Source organism: Sus scrofa, chromosome X (assembly GCF_000003025.6).
Source record: "Sus scrofa isolate TJ Tabasco breed Duroc chromosome X, Sscrofa11.1, whole genome shotgun sequence".
Classification (NCBI taxonomy): Eukaryota; Metazoa; Chordata; class Mammalia; order Artiodactyla; family Suidae; genus Sus; species Sus scrofa.
The window spans coordinates 18,055,654-18,071,566 of NC_010461.5; the positions used below are offsets into that span (position 1 = coordinate 18,055,654).

At 40.4% G+C, this 15,913-nt stretch overlaps 1 long non-coding RNA gene across 2 annotated transcripts in view; it reads left to right on the forward strand.

Annotated features, from left to right (window-relative positions):
• The window catches only part of LOC106506921, a 34,999-nt gene continuing 30,386 nt past the window's right edge, over positions 11,301-15,913 (forward strand). For both annotated transcript variants that reach the window (XR_002340711.1, XR_002340712.1), the window contains exons 1-3: positions 11,301-12,486; positions 12,884-12,946; positions 13,096-13,231. This is a non-coding gene — a long non-coding RNA (uncharacterized LOC106506921). The remainder of the gene's footprint in view (positions 12,487-12,883; positions 12,947-13,095; positions 13,232-15,913) is intronic.

The window sequence follows — 15,913 nt, forward strand, 5'->3', positions numbered from 1 at the left end:
AGAAGTATCAAAGAGTAGAACCAGGTATTGTCTCTCCGTCCTCCTATAAAATTAAATCTCAGGAGTTCTCTCTGGCACAGTGGGATCAGTGGCATCTCTGCAGCACCAGGGCACAGGTTCAATCCCCACCCCAGCACAGTGGATTAAAGGATCTGGCTTTGCTGCAGTTGTGACGTAAGTTGCAACTGGCAGATCACAGCTGTGCCTCAGATCTGACCTCTGGCCTAGGAACACCATGTGCCATGAAGCGGCCAAAAAAATAAATAAGTCTCACTTCATCTTAAATTCATGTGGATTTTACATCCCATTAATCAGGCATCATAAAGCCAGTTCTATATATATATATATTTTTTTTGGCCTTTTTTGTTTTTTCTGGGGCCACACCCAAGGCATATGGAGGTTCTCAGGCTAGGGGACTAATTGGAGTTGTAGCCACTGGCCTACACCACAGCCACAGCAATATGGGATCCGAGCCGCGTCTGCAACCTACACCATAGCTCATGGCAACACCAGACCCTTAACCCACTGAGGGAGGCCAGGGATCGAACCTACAACCTCATGGTTCCTAGTCAGATTTGTTAACTGCTGAGCCACGACGGGAACTCCCATAAAGCCAGTTCTCTTAAAGATACGAAACTGTAAACAGTAATTAAACGTTAAATAATATTAAGTTTTTCTTCATGTCTAAAACATGTTTGTAGAAAGTAGTTTATAACAGCTGGTCTAGAGACTAAGTGACAGTCTATGTTTGTGTTTTTGGATCCATAGTGAAATAAAGATAATGTATATTATCTCTAATTACAAAATATTGTATGTAGGGAGTTCCTATCATGGCTCAGTGGTAAACGAACCTGACTAGCATCCATGAGGACATGGGTTCAATCCCTGGCCTCACTCAGTGGGTTAAGGATCTGGCATTGCCATGAGCTGAGGTGTAGGTTGCAGACGTGGCTCGGATCCCATGTTGCTGTGGCTGTGGTGTAGGCCAGTGGCTACAGCTCCAATTAGACCCCTAGCCTGGGAACCTCCATATGCCGTGGGTGCAGCCCTAAAGAGACAAAAAGACAAAAAAAAAAAAAAGTAAGTATACTGTTAAAAGGTTGCAGTAATTTCACTTAACACTTCTGAATTGCTCTCCAGAAATGGCTTTCTATAACTGACATTAATCGGCAAAGCATGAGGGTTTCACGTTCCCCCACAACCTTACCTTTACCTAAATTATCTGACTTCCATGTTCTGACAAATCCCTTAGGTGCAAAAGGGCATATCCTTAAATTTGCATTTCTCATATTACTAATAAGATTGTACATCCATATATTTGTTTAGCCATTTGGATTTTTCATTCTGCCAATTGCTTATTGATATCCTTTGTTCCATTTTCCATCAAGTGTCCTAAATTTTTCTTGTTGATCCATAGGAATAGGGATCGACAAATTACAGCTTGAAGGCCAAATCCTGCTTACCATGTATTTTTATAAATAAGTTTTTACAGACACACAACCATTATTCACTTCATTTATGTATTGTCCATGGTTGCTTTCATGCTACGACAGCAGCGTTCAACAGTTGCAACAGAGAACATATGACCCACAAAACCTAAAATATTTACTTTCTATTTACACAACAATCCATGTTCTAGATAGCAATCTCTTGTCTCTTTTACATGTTGCAAATAATTTTTCCTGGTCTATCACCTATCTGTAAATATTTATGTTTGAGGTCCCTTCTGGAGCAAGGATCCTTAGTTTGATATAGTCAAATCTATTAATTTCTTGATTCGTTGTTTGTATTTTATGAGTCTTACTTAAAAAGTTCTATCCTGTCCCAAAGTCACAATAATACCTTATACTTTCTTCTCTTTGCTTTAGAGTTGTATTTTCACAGTGTGATCTTTAATTTCTAAAATATATGGTGTGAGGTAGGAAATTGAGGTTTATTTTTCTATATAAAATGAACTCTTTTGGAGTTCCCTTTGTGGCTCAGCAGTTAACAAACCCAACTAGTATGAGGATGTGGGTTCCATCCCTGGCCTTGCTCAGTGGGTTAAGGATCTGGCATTGCCATGAGTTGTGGTGTAGGTCACAGATGTGGCTCGGATCCTAGGTTGATGTGGCTGTGGCATAGGCCTGCAGCTGCAGCTCCGATTAGACCCCTAGCCTGGGAACTTCCGTATGCCATGGGTGCAGCCATAAAAAGCAAAAACAAAAACAAAAACAAAAAATGAACTATCTTTAAAATAGATATAAAAGTATTTTCCTTTATAAGATTGTTAGTTTACCTAAAGTTAATATGATGCCTGACATGCTTGTGTTGCTATTATATGTTTAAACTATATTCAGAATGCAGAATTATGACATAAATTTGCACTCATATCTCAGTCTACACTGCTATTAGATCTTGCCTCCTTTCAGTGGGGCTTTTTGACTTCCAGTAACTTTGGGCTAGCTCTGATTATCCAGAATATCTCCCCAGGCCTTGACCCTTTTAAACACTTCTTCTGCCAATCAAATTGGACTTAAAATCATATTTAAGATGTTGGCTAAGGATTTGGCTCACTGAAACATCAAAATAGCTTGTGTTCTTATATGTATTCATTAATAGTAACATGGCCATTTACATCTGGTGTTACCCAAACTGTCTTAACTCAGAAGGTGGCACTGTGATAAACCAATATCAGGAGAGAATTGAAGTAGATTTAACTCAAGAGGACTAAATCAGACAGTAATAGAAAGCTATACACAGTCTGGGATATTGCATTTTGAGGTAAGCCTTTTTAAAAATAACTTTTCATTGCTTTTTTTTAGCTAGAAAGGAGGCTAAACTTCTTTCTTAATGTCTGTTCTTTTGCAGATTTTTTATCCACATCCTTTGCACACATTTCCGTTCAGTGATTATCACCTTACTTATCATCATCATTCAGGACTCATCTTTTCACAATTAGTTTGCAAACATATTGAACCATACCTTAGTTTCTTTTACAGATCCCTGACTTCCGTACTTTCCAAGCATTCTTTTCTTCATGTTCAACCACTTTGTTTCCACCCTTTTTTTTTTTCCTTTGGCCATGCCTGTGGCATGCGGAAGTTCCCTCAGAGATTGAGCCTGTGCCACAGCAGCAAGCCCAGTCGGTCGCTACATTGACAACACCTCGGGATTTCAACCCCCTGCACTGCAAGGAACTCATGTTTCCATCCTTTAATGGCTTCTAATTTTCTTCCTAGGCTTTATGTATCACCAGAAATCTACAGTGAGAGAGGTAGCATTTACCAACTTACATGAATGTTCACTTCTCCAATTCAGGGTATTCCCTCTTCTGTTATGGAAATACCTGGGAAAAAAGAGGTTGGTAATCAGGAGTTTACTTGGGGAATATAGGATTGAAGCAGAAAGAGATAGATAATGTAATATTTTTGGCCTTAATAGAAAAACAGTTTATTTCTTACTAGAAAAGAAATACAAGTACATTATAGAAAATATACTAAATGAAAGTAAATTGTAATTCCTTGAAAAAAATAGGATTATATTATAGATAATTAGTAAGCTGCTTTTTAAACTCGACAACATATTACAAGCATTTTTCAATGTTATTAATATTCTAGTGTTATTTTAATGGCCATATAATATTGCAGTGTTAAATTAAATCAATCTCTATTATTTCCAACTTTGCAATATAAACAAAGCTGTGAGAAATAGTCTTATAACTAGATCTTTTTGCATATCTATAATTTTGGATAATTCTAGAAACTAAGATAATGTTAAAAGAAAAATTGCTGTATTGAAATTAAAGTTTTTTACTTGTGTACATTTTTATTCAATTTATTCTTAGTACCTGGCATATAATAGGTATTCAATAACCCTTTTTTTTTAATGATTGTTATTTTTTCCATTATAGTTGGTTTACAGTGAACGTTTTGTATATACATACTGCCTTGTGGCATTTACATTTTTTTCTGTTAATTGGATAAGGAAAAATGGCATCGCATTTTAAGTTGCATTTCTTTGATTGAAAAAGAGGTTGAACATCTTAAAATGTATTTACTGTCCATTGAGGTTTTTTTTTCCTTTTGTCTCTTTAGGGCCACACTCACAGCATGTGGAGGTTCCCAGGCTAGGGACTGAATCTGAGCTGTAGCTGCCGGCCTACACCACAGCAACACCAGATCTGAGCTGCATCTGCAACCTACACCACAGCTCACAGCAACACCAGATCCTTAACCCACTGAGCGAGGCCAGGGATTGAACCTGTGTCCTCATGGATGCTAGTCAGATTTGTTTCTGCTGAGCTGCAATGGGAACTCCCCGTTGAGTTCTTTTTGTTTATCCCCATCCTTTGTCCATTGTTCATTGCAGTGACTATTGTCGTCTTAACTGCTTTTCCTCATCAGCTCAGCTCCACTCTTTGATTTGTTACATGTGAATATATTAAAATTTTAAGTATAATGTTTATGTTTTCATATATCATCGTCTGTCCATCTTTACCTTGTGGGTTTCCACCTTTGATGATATGTTTTGAAAGTTTCCTCAAGATTTTGTAAATATTCACAAACATTTTCTTATAATTATCTTATGATTTCATTTTTCAAAGCTTCATATTGTTAATCCACATGCAGTGTATTTTGATATTGGTGCAAGGTAGGGATATAACCTGTGTTTTGTTTTTCCCAAATGCTTAACCAGTCGTCTCAAAGGAAATGGTTTAGTGTTGAGGTATTTCATACCAGCCAGAAAGAGGCATAAATTTATATCCTTTGGAGAGATTAGATATAAGTGAAATTATCTCTAATTTGATAAATCATTCTTATTTGTATGAGGAAACTATTTTCCTTTTTTCAATTCAGTCAAGTATATCTCATCTGTTTTAATTTAATAGAGTACTTGAATAATTTATTTTCCTTAAGGTGTTTTTATTTGTATTGAAATAGCGTTTCTCATTCCTAAATAATATAGATTAACAATCTAGAGATCATCTTTAATATATGTCATTATCTAAAGTTACTATTTTCATCAACTTCTAAATTAAATTTTTTTTTTTGCTTCTTAAATTTTCAAACTTCAATTCTTCTCTCTGTGGAATTTTAAATATTAGTCTTCAAAGGTAAAAAAAAATCTGTTTTTGGAATAGAGGTCCTGATTTTAAAGTAAGTATCTTCATCTGTTTTCATTACATAATGATTAAGTATGGAATACTGCATTTCTTGATAACTTGTTCAAATATATGCACTAATTTTAGTCATAATTTAAAATCATAAAAATAAGAGGTTAGGATACTATGCATTTGTGTTTTATTACTTGTAAAAATTTAACTTTTTCTATTCATAATAAATGCTCGGTTTAAAGCAAGTTGGTTGGGTGTGCTTTTTTCACCCATTTAAAATGTTTTTCAGAATTCTGAGATAATGGTAGTTGGTTTTTTAGCTTGCCATGTTTTGAGTATGACTCTTATAAGTATGCTACTCTAAGAGATGCTTATTGGATTAAAAGTGTTCCATTTTTCTTGCTCATCCCTATTCTGCAGTCATAGGAACTGATACATGTGTTCTTTATTTCATTTAAGAAATATTTATTGGAGTTCCTGTCATAGCACAGTGGAAGCAAATCCGACTAGGAACCATGAGGTTGCCACTTTGATCCCTGGCCTTGCTCAGTGGGTTAAGGACCCGGCGTTGCCGTGAGCTGTGGCGTAGGTCATAGATGCAGTATGGATCCCCTATTGCTGTGGCTGTGGGGTAGGCCTGCAGCTACAGCTCCAGTTTGACTCCTAGCCTGGGAACCTCCATATGCCATGGATGCAGCCCTGAAAAGCAAAAAAAGAAAAAAGAAAAAAAAATTTATTGTGGGAATTCCCACTGTGACACAATGGGTTAGGAGTTTAACTGCAGGGGCATGGGTCGCTGTGGAGGCATGGGTTTGATCCTGGACCTGGCACAGTGAGTTAAAGGATCCCGTATTGCCGTAGCTGTGGCTTGGATTCAATCCCTAGCCCAGGAACTTCCATATGCTGTAGGTGCGGACATTAAAAAAACAAACAAAAAAAAAAAAAAAAAAAACAAGCAAGAAAGAAATATTTATTGCATACCTACCATGTTCCAGGCTATGTTCTGGGCTCTGAGGAAACTGCAATAAGTAAGATGATTTTTCTCTTTTGTATTTTAAAAGGGAAAAGGTATTTACTTTTAAAACGGTAAGTATATGCTGAATGCCAACAACCGTTGTAGGCATAGGGTGGCAAGAGATTAAGCTAAGACGGTTAGCAGAAGTTAAGTCCTAGGGAGTTCCCGTCGTGCTTCAGTGGTTAACGAATCCGACTAGGAACCATGAGGTTTCGAGTTCGATCCCTGGCCTCGATCCCTGGACTTGCTCAGTGGGTTAAGGATCCGGCATTGCCGTGAGCTGTGGTGTAGGTCGCAGATGCGGCTTGGATCCCACATTGCTGCGGCTGTGGTGTAGACCAGCAGCTACAGCTCTGATTGGACCCCTAGCCTGGGAAACTCCATATGCCATGGGTGTGGCCCTAGAAAAGGCAAAAAGACAAAAAAATTAAAAATAAAAATAAAATCTCCTAACTGCGTAAGTTCTACCAAAAAAAAAAAAAAAAAGTCAAGTCTTATATATAGATAGGATAAGGAGAGTATTGACTTTAGCCTACTCAAAACTGGGAACTCAGGAATTCTCTTGTGTTGCAGTGGATTAAGAATCCAGCGTTATTCATGCAGTGGCCTGGCTCACTGCTGTGGCACATGTTCGATCCCTGGCCCGGGAGCTTCCACATGCCTCAGGTGCAACAACAACAACAAAAAAGCGGAGGTGCGGGGATGTCATTCAGAGTTTCAAACAAGAGAGTGCCATCATCAGAATCGCATCTTGGATGGGCCACCTTAGCTGAGGGTAAAGCATGCATTAGAGTGAAGCAAGTCTAAAGCCAAAAACAAAATTTGATTAGGAGACTATTTCAGTAATCTCAGCAAGAGATGATGATGACATAGAATAGAATGGTGGCAGGAGAGATCAAAAGAGAGAAGAGGACCAACTCAGAAGTCAAATCCACTGTATTTGATGGTTACATTTAGTTTAGTTCCAGGAAGAAGCCAAGAAGTCTTCAAATTTCTAGCTTGGACAAATAAGTGATGGAAGTGCCATTAACAGAGCTAGGAAATACCAGAAAATGAGCAGTTCAGTTTGGAACTCTTGAATCTGAACACCTGGGAGGACTTTAAGGGAGCCATTGGATGTACAAGTTTGGAACTCAGATTAGCTGGAGATACTACGAATGAGCTGATGCACGCCAAATATGTAATTGAACCCATGGGAGTGGCTAGATAGTCCAGAGAGACTGTAAAAGAATGAAAAAGAAAGAAGGTGTCCTAGAATAGAGCTCTCAGAATGCCAGCATTTGGTTAAGAAGGGTACGAGGAAGAGGAAACAGAAGGATCCTCAGAAAAATTAGTAAGAAAACCATAAGTGAGAGTTTGAGATGTAGGGAAGAGCCTGTGTCAAGAAGTCAGTAATGTGAGACGTGGCTGAGAGAGGCTGCAAAATGTTCATGGGATTAGCGGGAGAGAACAGGCCCGGTGCAGCAGGGGAAGCTGAGCCAGGTTGTAGCGGATGCAGGAGTTGCAGGGATCGGGAGGAGGGTGCAGATAGAGAGTCCAAGTGTCAAAAATGCCCTCAAGAAGTTCCATTTGGAAGGGGTGGGGAGAAAGTATGGGACTTGGTGAAGGATGCGTAGGGAAGATTTTGTCATTGCTGTTGTCATTGTTTTAGCAATGGGAAGATCATGGGCATGTTTTTGGTGCCAATGGGAAGAACCCTAGAGAAAGAAAGATCATCAAGGGAGGAGATGGGATCCAGAGCACAAGTAAAGCAGCAACGGGCTGCCCTTTCTAAGAGGGGAGAAAGAGCAGACATAGATCCAGGTGTAGTTATCTGTGGGTTTGATGGAGAACCTCAGGTGAAGTTCTCCCTCAAGCATCACTTGAGTCTTAAGTGTCCAGAATAGTACTGGGCACAGAGTAGCCCTCTAGAAATCTTTGTTGAGTAAGACAGTCTTCACATGGCTGCAAGAAGCAGTTTAGCCAGCCCTACTTCAAGATAAGACCTGCCAGCAGAGTCACTTGAGGAACAGGCACACCATGCTCTCCTCTGGGATAATAGCATTGAATTTGGTAATTTCAATAATGTTTTGTGTTTACCTGAATTCCCGGGAAACACAGGGTCGAAGTAGAAAAGTCAAAGAAGTCCAGAATAAGGCATTGTGGCACAAAAATAATTTTGAGCAGAAGTCATTTGAATTCCTAAAATTCTCTGTCTCCCTAAAAGCAGAGCCTCCCAAAAGAATTCAGTTATCATCAATCGCACCTCTAATCTTCTCAAACTATCACGAAGCTATCCTATCCCAGCTATACTCCTAAGGGCCCTTTATCTTTCCAAAAAGTCGTTTGTTTACCCTAAGTGTCCTTTCTCCCCTGCTTCTAAGAAGTCATTTGTTCTTCCACAAGTGCCCCTCTGCCCCTTCCCATCCCCTTTAATTGTTGGTAGATAAGCCCCAAATTCTAATTGCCTCCTTGAATCACATTCATTTATATATATAATCAAATCTAGGTTTTTTTTTTCTCTTGCTAATGTCTTTTCTCAGTTTAATTTGCAGGCCCCCAAATCATTAACTTAAGAGGGTAGAGGAGTTCCTGCTGTAGCACAATGGGTTAAGAATCTGACTGCAGCAGGAGTTCCTGTTGTGGCGCAGTGGTTAACGAATCCGACTAGGAACCATGAGGTTGCGGGTTCGGTCCCTGCCCTTGCTCAGTGGGTTAACGATCCGGCGTTGCTGTGAGCTGTGGTGTAGGTTGCAGACGCGGCTCGGATCCCGCGTTGCTGTGGCTCTGGTGTAGACCGGTGGCTACAGCTCCGATTGGACCCCTAGCCTGGGAACCTCCATATGCCGCGGGAGCGGCCCAAGAAATAGCAACAACAACAACAACAACAACAAAAGACAAAAAGACCAAAAAAAAAAAAAAAAAAAAAAAGAATCTGACTGCAGCAGATCAGGTCACTGCAGAGACGAGGATTTGATCCCTGGCCCAGCAGAGTGGCTTAAAGTATCTGGCATTGTCACTGCTCTGACTCAGATTCAGTCCCTGGCCTGGGAACTTCCATATGCCACAGATGAAGCCGTTAAAGAAAAGAAAAGAAACAACTAAGAGGCTAGAGGAAAAGTTGTGTTCTCTCCGACAGACTAAAGGTCACGGTACTCTCAAATGGTTCAGAGAGCGAGAGATAATAAAGCAAATATGGCAGAATGTTAACAGTTGTTGAATTTGAATGACGGGTTCAAGGCAGTTCTTTGTACTCATCTTGAGACTTTTATATGAAATTATTTCAAAATAAAATTATTTTTAAGAAAAGAACTAGCTTCTGCATTTATTGATCATCTCCACTGTTATTTTCTATTTTCATCTGTTTCCAATATCAACACTCTTTTTTGTCTTTTTAGGGCTGCACCTGTGGCATATGGAAGTTCTCAGGCTAGGGGTTGAATCGAAGCTGCAGCTGCTGGCCTACACCACAGCCACAGCAACACAGGATCCAAGCCACATCTGCGACCTACACCACAGCCCACGGCAATACCGGATCCTTAACCCACTGAGTGAGGCCAGGGATCGAATTCATGTTCTCTTGGATACTAGTCAGGTTCGTTATTGCCGAACCACAGCGGGAACTCCTCATCACCTTTTATTTAACGACTTCCCCTGAATAGAAAGAATGAGGGAAGATGGAACTACCTTTGGGTTTGGGCAAATTATATCTGTCTTAATATCGTCTTTTTGAGGATAACACCTTCAAAAATTTTGTGATATAAACAGGCCCACACTAGGCACTCAATAAATGTTATCCCCTCCCCTTCAGTTCAAATCTTACTGCCTTTATGAAACCTTCCCTCATCACCCCCCACAATAGCAACTTATTTTGTATCACACCATACATTTGGCTAATTGGCTAAATTTCATACATTTCTTCTCTGATTTCTCTCTTACAATCATTTCCTCTGCCTTATAGGTTGGGCCATTTAATGAAGTTAAATGACTTGGCTAGATAAGGGGTTTGTATGTAAAACATATAAACAGCTCATACAATTCAACATCAAAAAAAACTAAACAACCCGATTAAAAAATGGGTAGAAGACCTAAGTAGACATTTTTCCAAAGAAGACATGCAACATACATGAAGGCCAACAGACACATGAAAAAATACACAACATCACTAATCGTCAGAGAAATGCAAATTAAAACCACGGTGAGGAATTCCCATCATGGTGCAGTGGTTAACAAATCCGATTAGGAACCATGAGGTTGCAGGTTCGATCCCTGGCCTTGCTCAGTGGGTTAAGGATCCGGTGTTGCTGTGAGCTGTGGTGTAGGTTGCAGACACAGCTTGGATCCCGAGTTGCTGTGGCTCTGGCGTAGGCCGGGATCTACAGCTCCGATTAGACCCCTGGCCTGGGAACCTCCATCTGCCGCGGGAAGCGGCCCTAGGAAAGGAAAAAAAAAAGACCAAAAAAAAAAAAAATGAGGTACAACCTCACACTGGTCAGAATGGCTATCATAAGGAGTTCTCTTGTGATACAGCGGGTTAAGGATCCAGCATTGTCACTGCAGCAGCTTTGGGTCACTACTGTGGTGCGGGTTCGATCCCTGGCCCAGGAATTTCCGTATGCCACAGCCCCACCCAAAAAAATGACCACAAATAACAAATGTTGGTGAGCATTTGGAAAACAGGAAACCCTCATACACAACTGATGGAAATGTAAATTTGTGCAGCCACTGTGAAGGACAGTTTAAGGGTATAGTTCAATGTCATTGAGTACATTGTGCAAATATCACCACTCTCCATCTCCAGAACTCTTCCTCTCACAAGACTGAAACTGTACCCTCCCAGCCCCTGACAACCACCATTTGACTTTCTGTCTCTATGAGTTTGACTACTCTAAGTATGTCATACAATACTTGTCCTTTTGTGATTGGATTTTTTTTTTTTTTTTGTCTTTTGTTGTTGTTGTTGTTGTTGCTATTTCTTGGGCCGCTCCCGCGGCATATGGAGGTTCCCAGGCTAGGGGTTGAATCGGAGCTGTAGCCACCGGCCTACGCCAGAGCCACAGCAACGCGGGATCCGAGCCGCGTCTGCAACCTACACCACAGCTCACGGCAACGCCGGATCATTAACCCACTGAGCAAGGGCAGGGACCGAACCCGCAACCTCATGGTTCCTAGTCGGATTCGTTAACCACTGCGCCACGACGGGAACTCCTGTGATTGGATTTTTTAATTTAGAATGTCTTCACAGTTCACCAGTGTTATAGAATGAGTTGTAGCACGTGTTTTTAAACCTTCTTGGGTTTTAAAAACATTTGTGCTCATGACATTCACCTATGACCTCATGTGTCTTGTTGCCCTTCCTGGTTTATAGACTCCTGGAGAGGTATGATCTTGTACTTACTCTTGGTAAGTCACCTCATGGTGCCTCGTTCATAATAATACTCAATCAGCTCTTGTAAGTGGATGGATACAGGCCGCTCTATAGTAGAAAATGATCCCCTCTTATCCTTGTATATTCCACTTGCATTTTGCTCTCAGGCATTGGACACAGGGAGATGAATGAGCGTAATTGTTCTTTCTACCATTGCAGTGGGAGCCAGACATAACTTAAGATGTTTCCCCAGGTTGAAAATATGGTAGGCATATGAGTTTTAGGCATGTAGAGTCAGCTCCCTGCTCACTGTGAAAAAATATATATGCAATATTCTTTAAAGAAGATAAAAGGTCTTTTTTAGCAATATGAAGTGAGGGAGAGTTTTGTCATTTTTTTTTTCTCCTCTGAGAAAAAAATCAAAGTGACTTGTCACATTATGATAAGAGTGAACTTTTCAGTTGGCTGGTCATCAATCTTTGGTGTCATCTGAGTCTGCTGGAGATCCACTTGCCTTGTTATGTTATGCTTGATTAAATAGTTCCTATAAACATTAAGAAATAAAAAAGAAATGGAACAAGAAATATTGGAGGTCTAGGTTTAAATTGGCCACCCGCTAGTGACAGAAGGTGAAGTTTCTCGAGACCCTTCTTACTAGCACGCCCAGGCCTCTACCTCTTTGAAGCAGTAGAGCTTCAAGGGCAAACCTGGCTTCAGGAGCCCTGTGGGGAATGTGGCCAGGTCAGGGGCAGCCCCAGGAAACTCACATGTCTTCATCACTTCATCTGGCAGGAGCTGCTGCTGGACCACATGCCACCAGTCCCACTCCCAAAGCAGAACATTCAAGGAGTGTGTCTGAAAAGCAGCAGGCACCTACCTGCTCCCAGAAGGAAAGGCTGTGTTTCAACCAGCCAAAGCTGAAGAGTCTACTTCAAGCAGGGGCATCCTGAAGAGATGCAACTGGAGGGATTTACTCAAGAGTTTCTGAGCCAGGACCTCTGGCGCACTTTGCAGAGTGATTGGTATGAAGTAAGTGGATGCAACCTAAAAAGTAAAGTGGTTGAACATACTAAGTGATTTCCTTTTGCATGTCTGTGAAAACACCATTAGCACATTTTTTGAACATGCACACTCTGGAAATAAGGCAAAACACAGGATTTTAAAGCATCTCCCTTACTAAAGGGGAATCAGCGGACTTTTATTTTAGCAACCTACTATAATTTTCACCTACTCGCGATTGTTCTATGTAGTATGAAATAACTTCTCATACCGAATTGGCTTACCTTTTTAATTTTCAAATCACGACAAGAAATATAGAGAAAAGGTATCTTTGCAGAATATTCATGGAACTTTGGTAATATCATAGGTTTTTAAAGTGAAGAACATTCTCCCATAATATTCCTCTCTCTCTTTTCTCTTCTGGCAGGGTCTGTTTCCCATAATAGAGGCTAAAAAATGTCAGGTACTCCCTCTCCCACCCTCATTGCAGGTAAGGCTAGCCATATGGCCCGGGTCTGGTCAATGAGCATTTCAGCAGCACTCTCTCTAGAGGCTGCTAAAAAGATTTTCCATCCTGATGAAAGCAAGATATTTGAGGAGAGCTTTCTTTCCCACCTCTTCCTTCCTGTCATTTCATAGACTATGGAAGCTATGGAGGCCATATGCAGTCATTAAGTGGTAGCAAAAGTGAACATGCTGAGGATAGAGACATACAAGGATGGAAAGAATCTGGATCACTGATGACACTGATGATCACTGTTTAAACCTCTTAGAGGTAAGACTATAAAACTTCCTCTTACATATGCCACTTTTAGTTGGGTGTTGTTATTCACAGATGAAAGCATCTTAACTGATCCAAGGAGATTTAAATATAGTCCAGGAGGAAATTATTTTACACCAAGTATTTACTAATTTTCTCTCAGATATTGGGAGGGCATATTATTGAGCATAAGTATATGAGAAAATCCTTATAACACTGGGATCACTGGAGGCTCCCAGGACAGAGCCCTGGGGGGTTGCCCTGGTGATGTCTCCGGTATTGCAGTATCAGAAAAAGTTGTTTATAATGTGTGAGGAAAGACATACTACAACAGTGAAAATATACATTAGAAAAGTTGGGGGCCAAATTTATAGGCACAGTTACTGTGGCTCAGTGGGTAAAGAACCTGACTAGTATCCACAAGGATGTGGATTCGATGCCAGGCCTTGCTCAGTGGGTTAAGGATCCAGCATTGCTACAAGCTATGGTGTAGGTCACAGATGCAGCTTGGATCCCACACTGCTATGGCTGTGACATAGGCCTCAGCTGTAGCTCCAATTCAACCCCTAGTCTGGGAACTTCCATATGCTGCAAGTGCAGCTATAAAAAGAAGAAAAAAATTAATTGGTTTATATTTTAAGGCAAAGATAAGACTGCCAATCTTAATTAGACAAGGATTTTCTTCAAGATTTACTGATAAAATATTTTGATTCACAGGTAATATATAATGAACAAATCCTTTGTTTTACTTTTTGTTTTTTAGGGGGTGTTTTTTGTTTGCTTTGGTTTTGGGTCTTCCTTCCTTCCTTCCTTCCTTCCTTCCTTCCTTCCTTCCGTTCTTTCTTTCTTTCTTTCTTTCTTTCTTTCTTTCTTCCTTCCTTCCTTCCTTCCTTCCGTTCTTTCCTTCTTTCTTCCTTTCTTTCTTTCTTCCTTTCTTTCTTTCTTTCGTCCTTTCTTCTGTCCTTCCTTCCTTTCTTTCTTTCTTTCATCCTTTCTTCCTTCCTTTCTTTCTTTCTTTTTCTTTCTTCCTTTCTTCCTTCCTTTCTTTCTTTCTTTCTTTCTTCCTTTCTTTCTTACTTCCTTCCTTCCTTTCTTCCTTTCTTTCTTCCTTCCTTTCTTTCTTTCTTTTCTTTCTTTCTTCCTTCCTTCCTTTCTTTCTTTCATCCTTTCTTCCTTCCTTCCTTTCTTTCTTTCATCCTTTCTTCCTTCCTTTCTTTCTTTCTTTCTTTCTTCCTTCCTTCCTTCCGTTCTTTCCTTCTTTCTTCCTTTCTTTCTTTCTTTCTTTCATCCTTTCTTCCTTCCTTCCTTCCTTTCTTTCATCCTTTCTTCCTTCCTTTCTTTCTTTCTTTCTTTCTTTCATCCTTTCTTCCTTTCTTTCTTTCTTTCTTTCTTCCTTCCTTCCTTCCTTCCTTCCGTTCTTTCGTTCTTCCTTCCTTCCGTTCTTTCCTTCTTTCTTCCTTTCTTTCTTCCTTTCTTTCTTTCGTCCTTTCTTCCTTCCTTCCTTTCTTTCTTTCTTTCATCCTTTCTTCCTTCCTTCCTTTCTTTCTTTCTTCCTTTCCTCCTTCCTTCCTTTCTTTCTTTCTTCCTTCCTTCCTTTCTTTCTTTCTTCCTTCCTTTCTTTCTTCCTTCCTTCCTTCCTTCCATTTTTGCCTGCCCTGCAGCATATGGAGTTCCTGGACCAGGGATCAGAGCTGAGCCACAGTTGAGACCTATGCCTCAGCTGTGGCAAAACCGGATCCTTTAATCCACTGTGCCAGGTGGGGACTGAACCTTCATCCTGGCACTGCAGAGACACCACTGATTCCATTGTGCCATGACGGTAACTCCAAATCCATTGTTTTTACCCAACATTTTGCTAGACAGCTATCTTCATTAACGTTTTAATTTTAATTTTAATTTTTTTATTTCTTTTAGGACTGCACCCACGGCATATGGAGGTTGCCAGGCTAGGAGTCGAATCAGAGCTACATCTGCCGGCCTACGCCACAGCCACACCAATGCGGGATCCAAGCCGTGCCTGCAGCCTACACCACAGCTCACAGCAAAGCTGGATCCTTAACCCACTGAGCGAGGCCAAGGATTGAACCTACAACTTCATGGTTACTTGTCAGATTCATTTCCACTGGGCCATAACAGGAACTCCTTCATTAACATTTTAGATTTACAGTAATTTATATGGAACTCGCACATTCGATTTACAGATTTGTAACACTTACACTTTGCACTTGATGTCCATTTTACTTTTCCATGTATTTGCTGAAATAAAACATGCATTTTTCTCAAAAATGCATCAGGTCAAGTGGAAAAAATGAAATTAATATGAAAATATCTGTTAAAGGTGGTTAGTATCCAGGCTTTCCGTAGTATTCATCTGTCATTCATCTGGGTGTAATCAGAGCTTATCATATACAATTAATATACCATATGTACCAAACCAGTGGTTCTCAACCGGGATGACTATGTCCCCCAGGGGCCATCTGGCAATGTCTGGAGACAGTCTTGATTGTCACAACTGGGGAACTGGCAGGGTGCCAGTGGCATCTATTGGGTGGAGGCCAGGAATACTGCTAAATATCCCACAGTGCACAGAACAGACCCCCAAAACAAAGAATGATCCAGTCCAAAATGTCAGTATGTCTAATACTAAGAAACTCCAGTCTACACCAAGCACCTTGATGTTTAAAATACAGTATAAGC